General features: G+C 36.0%; 1 protein-coding gene across 1 annotated transcript in view; it reads right to left on the reverse strand.

Annotated features, from left to right (window-relative positions):
• The window catches only part of LOC307030732 (SH3 domain-binding protein 4), a 49,676-nt gene extending 44,957 nt beyond the window's left edge, over positions 1–4,719 (reverse strand). The window contains exon 1 of the mRNA XM_079667358.1: positions 4,283–4,719. The gene's annotated coding sequence lies outside the window, so the exon portion shown is untranslated. The remainder of the gene's footprint in view (positions 1–4,282) is intronic.
• Positions 4,720–5,079: the final 360 nt, after the last annotated feature.

A 5,079-nucleotide genomic window follows, 5' to 3' on the forward strand; every position in this document is an offset into this window, starting at 1 on the left:
AAGTGCTCCTGTGGGGATTGCCCACAGTATTGAGTATGGAAGTCTCTTTGGAAACAAGTGACATGTCATGTGATGTATCTATCTCTCTATACTGTGTCTGATATTTCTAGAAGAGTAAAATAACAATCAGACATTCCCACACTATTATTTAATTGATATCTGAAACAGAATTGATTTATAATGAAAGTGTGAATGAATGATGATGGAAACGCCTACAGTAAGGTTTTGATTATATTCAGTGTGCTCATATCTCTCTCTCTCCGTCTGCAGGAGCGTTCATGCATCATTCAAACTGAAGATCACATCAACAAGAGTCTGATGTTTGAGGAAATGAAATCAAAGGATCTGATTTCTGTTTCTGGGAAGTCAGAGCGTTTATATGTCATGTTGTTTGAGCTGCAGCAGAACAAAAACATCCTCTTTTTACATCAAACTCTAACACTATCTTTCTACCAGTTTACTGAAAATCACAATTACACTTTTAACTAGGGATGGGAACTATTAATCGAATATTCAAAATTATTCAGGTATTCGAATATGAGATTAGATTTCTTTTTTTTTGAGGGGTGCCTAAGTGTGTCAGGTCTAAAGGTGTGTGTTGCTCCGCTCACCGGCCCCTCACAGCGGGCAGAGCTGCAGGTGCTGATCTCTCTCTCTCTCTCTCTCTCTCTCTCTCTTGCATCCGGTTATACTTCACTCGCGTTTATGTCCAAATCCATCAGATCTAGCTAGTTCTAGCTAACGATATGGCTGCTGCCCCTCCATACACGCAGACCACGCAGACTCAAACCTCATCTTAGGCCCAGATTCCAGCTGAGAGGGTCTTCTCTACAGCTGGCCTGATTGTGAACCGCCTCTCCCCTGAGTAGACATGCTCATATTCTTAAAGAAGAAAGAGTATTGAAAAGCTGAATTCTGTGCATAGGCCCTGTTACGGGTTGTTGATCTCTGTTGTCACGGGTTACGTTACCCTAACCCGTTATGCTGTTCGTGTCTGATTAAAAACCAAGTTATGTTTTAAGCATGAAAGCTGTAGGCCTATAGCTGTCAACCGTTCAAACTGTGATCACCAGTTCAATACATTTGACAAATTCGACTTGGCTTCTATAATTATTTGAACAAGTATTTATTTATTTTTTAAATGTTCTTTTTTTCCCCTTTTTTTTTTTTATAGGATATGTACATTTCAGTTAACCGGTTTTAATCAAGGCTGCAGTAAATACAGATTTCATTATCCATTCATTATTATATGGAGCATAAAATGTCAAACAAGTGAAGGATGTCTATTGAATAATATACTTTTGCCCTTGAAAAGCCAAAATGCTTCAGAAAGATTAACTATCAAAACTGGTGCCAATGGATTAATGTTAACTGGACCAAGTGTCAAGAAATACTCACTTATTATGATATAAAAGGAATAACAGCAGCAAATATTCACAAGAAACGTCAATTAGTGTCTTCTATTTGTCCAATTAAAATGTCCAAAAGCCATATATATTCATGTTTTATGATATAAATGTAAATTATGCAGCAAAAATTACCATTAGATGGTCCAAGAAAATGATCAATAAAGTGTCTAGTTTGAATGTCTAACAGCCCATACTATCAATTTAGAAGAGTAATAAAAGCAGCAAATAATCGCAATATATATTCCATAAAAGATCAAAGGAAAATGCCCCAAGAATCTGACAGTTTTCTAGTTAAAACGTTGAAAGGCCAAACATATATCCAGGTAACATCATAAGAAGAATAAAGAAGGAAAGTATGGCTGAATGACATGTAGCAGCCATTGTTAACCAATCAGAAGAGGCCCATGATAGAAGGTGATAGATTGATCCAATCACCTGCCAAGTATTTTTGAAAGAGCCTGCCCTTTCCAAATGGCTTCCAATGGAGCTTTAGATGGTTTGGTGAAACCATCTGAGTCAGGTTAGTAATGCTCCATCACATGTTTCTATCACAGGGTGAATCTTAAACTGAAGCTTGACTTTAAAGCAACCCAACGGAAGTTTCATGTAAGTTTAGTTCTTTCACTCGTAGCTCGGGCTGCGGGGGTGCTAGAGAGGGGAGCACGTTGATACGACCTTCCTAGCCGGAGATATGGCCGCATTTTAAAATAAACTTCTGTTGGGTCGCTTAAAAACAAATATCGCAAATCGCAATATCTGTCAGACAAATCGCAATTAGATTATTTCCCCAAATCGTGCAGCCCTAGAGGAAAGTATTAACATTAAATGGTCCAAAAAACGCCAAAACATTGTTAAAAATGTCCAATATCCGAAAGCCAAAGATATACAGAGATAAAGGTAGATAAAAATGCCCTCAACTTTCTAGCCCTGAAGTTTTGATTTCCAAAAGCCAAATGTATTAAAGCATTATGATATAAGAGGATTAAAAGGCAGCAACGTTAACAATATATGGTCCAAAAAGTGCCAAAAAACGGTGGAAAATGGCCAATAAAAACTTCCCAGTTGTATAGTTCGGTAGTTTAATGTAAGTAAATGTATATTTTATGATCCATGGTCCGTTAAATGTGAAAAGGAAAGCCAAAATCCATATATATTCATGTTTGAGTAATAAAGGCATTAACTATTAACACTATAACGTCAATAAAATGCTGAAGAACAAGAATAAAAAGAGGAATAAAGGCAACAAATGGTCACATGTTATGGTCCAAAAAGAGTCAAAATGGACAAGAGGTTTTTAAGATGTGTAGTTCAGATATCCAAAAGCCCGAAATGTTAGCATGAAATAGTCCAAAAAGCAAAAAATAATTGTTAAAATTGGCAAAAAAAGTTTGAAGTTGTGTAAATCAAATACCTAAAATCCAAATATATTCAAAATATGGCACATAAATATTAACACTATATGGTCAATAACATGCCAAACACTGTGTTTACTAGACATTAAAGCTATCAGTTGTCTGGTTCAAATGTCCAAAAGCCAAATATTCTCAAGTATGATGATATAAGAGGAATAAAAGCAGCCGGGACTATAAGTTCAAAACAATGCTCAAAAACTGTTAAAAATGTGAAAAACGTTTTCCAGCCCTCTATTTCCAATAACCAAAATCCAAAAATATGAATCACATCTTAAGGTCCATAAAAGGTCAAAGAATTGTCAGAATGGCCAAGAAGTTTCAAGATGTAGTTCAGAAGGTAAAAAATATGAATGTGCCTGCCTGGACAATATAAGCAGCAAATGTTAACATGAAACGGTCCGAAAAGCCAAATAATTGTTAGAAATGGCAGAAAAGTGTAGTTTAAATATCCAAAATCCAAATATACTCACAAACGGGCCATAAAGGCAGCCAATATTAACCTATGGTCAATAACTGTGTACTAGCCATCAAAGGTATCCGGACAAATGTCTAAAAGCCCAATATTGTCAATTATTATAATTTAAGAGGAATAAAAACAGCAAATATTAACACTATATTGTCAATAAAGGCTGAAAAACAAATGAAAATGCCCATTAAAGTTTTCCAACCCTCTATTTCCAATATCCAAAAGCCAAATATATGAATGTATTACTATAAAAGAGGAATGAAAACAGCAAATATTCACATTTAAGAGGTCGTAAATCCAGATGTGTTGCTAAACAGTCAACTACCTAGTCTGTTACCATTGAGGTATACATGTGTTATACATCATTATTCCCTTCATGCATTTCTCTTGCCTGGTTTCTGCAGCCAGCTCTGAGACAAGGATAAAGATGATGATGTTAAATCTCCATTTAAACTGTTAGCTGTTTAATGCCATGGTAACTGGTGTCTCCCCCCGCCTCCCCCCCCCTCCTCCCATAAGAGACCACCGATTGCACTGTGGTTATAACAGCTGAATATATAACATTATTACCGCTTTGCATGGTTTTAATTTCCTTTACACTGCGTTTAAACTCGGATTTAACCCGACTTTAGTGCCTCTCCCGTAGCAGAGAGCCTGTAGTTTTGCACCCAGTTCCACCCACTGGAAGCATTGGGACTTAAAACGGTCCAAAAAAAAACACCAGACAGAAAAAAGAGCAGACGTGGAGCAGATCCAGGGAAAAGGGGATTCCCAGGACTTGTAAAACCAGTGGGGAAATCCAAAATAAACCTTTTTAAAATGCGGATTAATCGTCGTTTTCTTCCACTAAATGTGCTCCACTTTCGCCTTGGAGAAAAGTTGCTGCTCGCTCTTTTGGATCCAGGTGTGGAAAACACTCCCGGGAAACAGAGACACTGTATCCGGGAGAGGAGGCACCGAAACCGGGGAGGAAAACACGGGAAACGGTGGCTTACCTTGCGGGGAATAAGTGTTGTTTAGTCCCATGGAGAGAGCGCAGTTTGGAGCTCCGGAGCTGCTGATGATCACCGAGCCTCCTGGAGGAAAGAGGCCGGGCTCTGAGTGATGTCAGCGGGCAGGGGAGGGGCCTCAGGCCGGGGCATGATGTCACTCCACCGGTTCAAATGGTTCAAATCTCACACAATGTATACTCAATAAATATACAGATATTCTAGTTATATCTGCAGATTCTGAGGTATTAAAACCAATGTGTTTGTTGGAATGATGAATGGGTATATGAAAACATATTAGTTTTGTATTTAAAAGATAATGCTGTGAATAAAAAGTCATGTTTTTATAATGTAAAAATGTACATATTTTGAACACGATATATTTCAAATTGATTCATAGTAAACTCATTTATTATTATATTTCAATTTTTTTGATTGGCCAAGTACGTCAACAAAGTGACTTTATTATACCTTTCGGGTTAGGGTTGTTTTTTTTTTTACAGTTTAAACTATAATTTATTTAAATACTAGAAAAAGTGATGCTTTGATTAATTCTTTAAAAAATATATATATATTTTTTTAAATGTTACTTAAATTACCTTTTCTTTATTTTCTTTATTACATTTCATAAGGTTAATTATTTTTAATTTATTTAGTTATTAGTGAAACTTTAAAAGAGATGACAAAATTGAATTTCAAGTTTTTTCAACCCTATTTTATTTATTTGTTTTTATTATCATAATTCTTTATATGTATACAATTCTTTTTTATTTGTATAATTATTTTCTGAAATGTGGGAATAT

The sequence above is a fragment of the Notothenia rossii genome (genome assembly GCF_949606895.1).
Source record: "Notothenia rossii genome assembly, chromosome: 2".
Taxonomy (NCBI): Eukaryota; Metazoa; Chordata; class Actinopteri; order Perciformes; family Nototheniidae; genus Notothenia; species Notothenia rossii.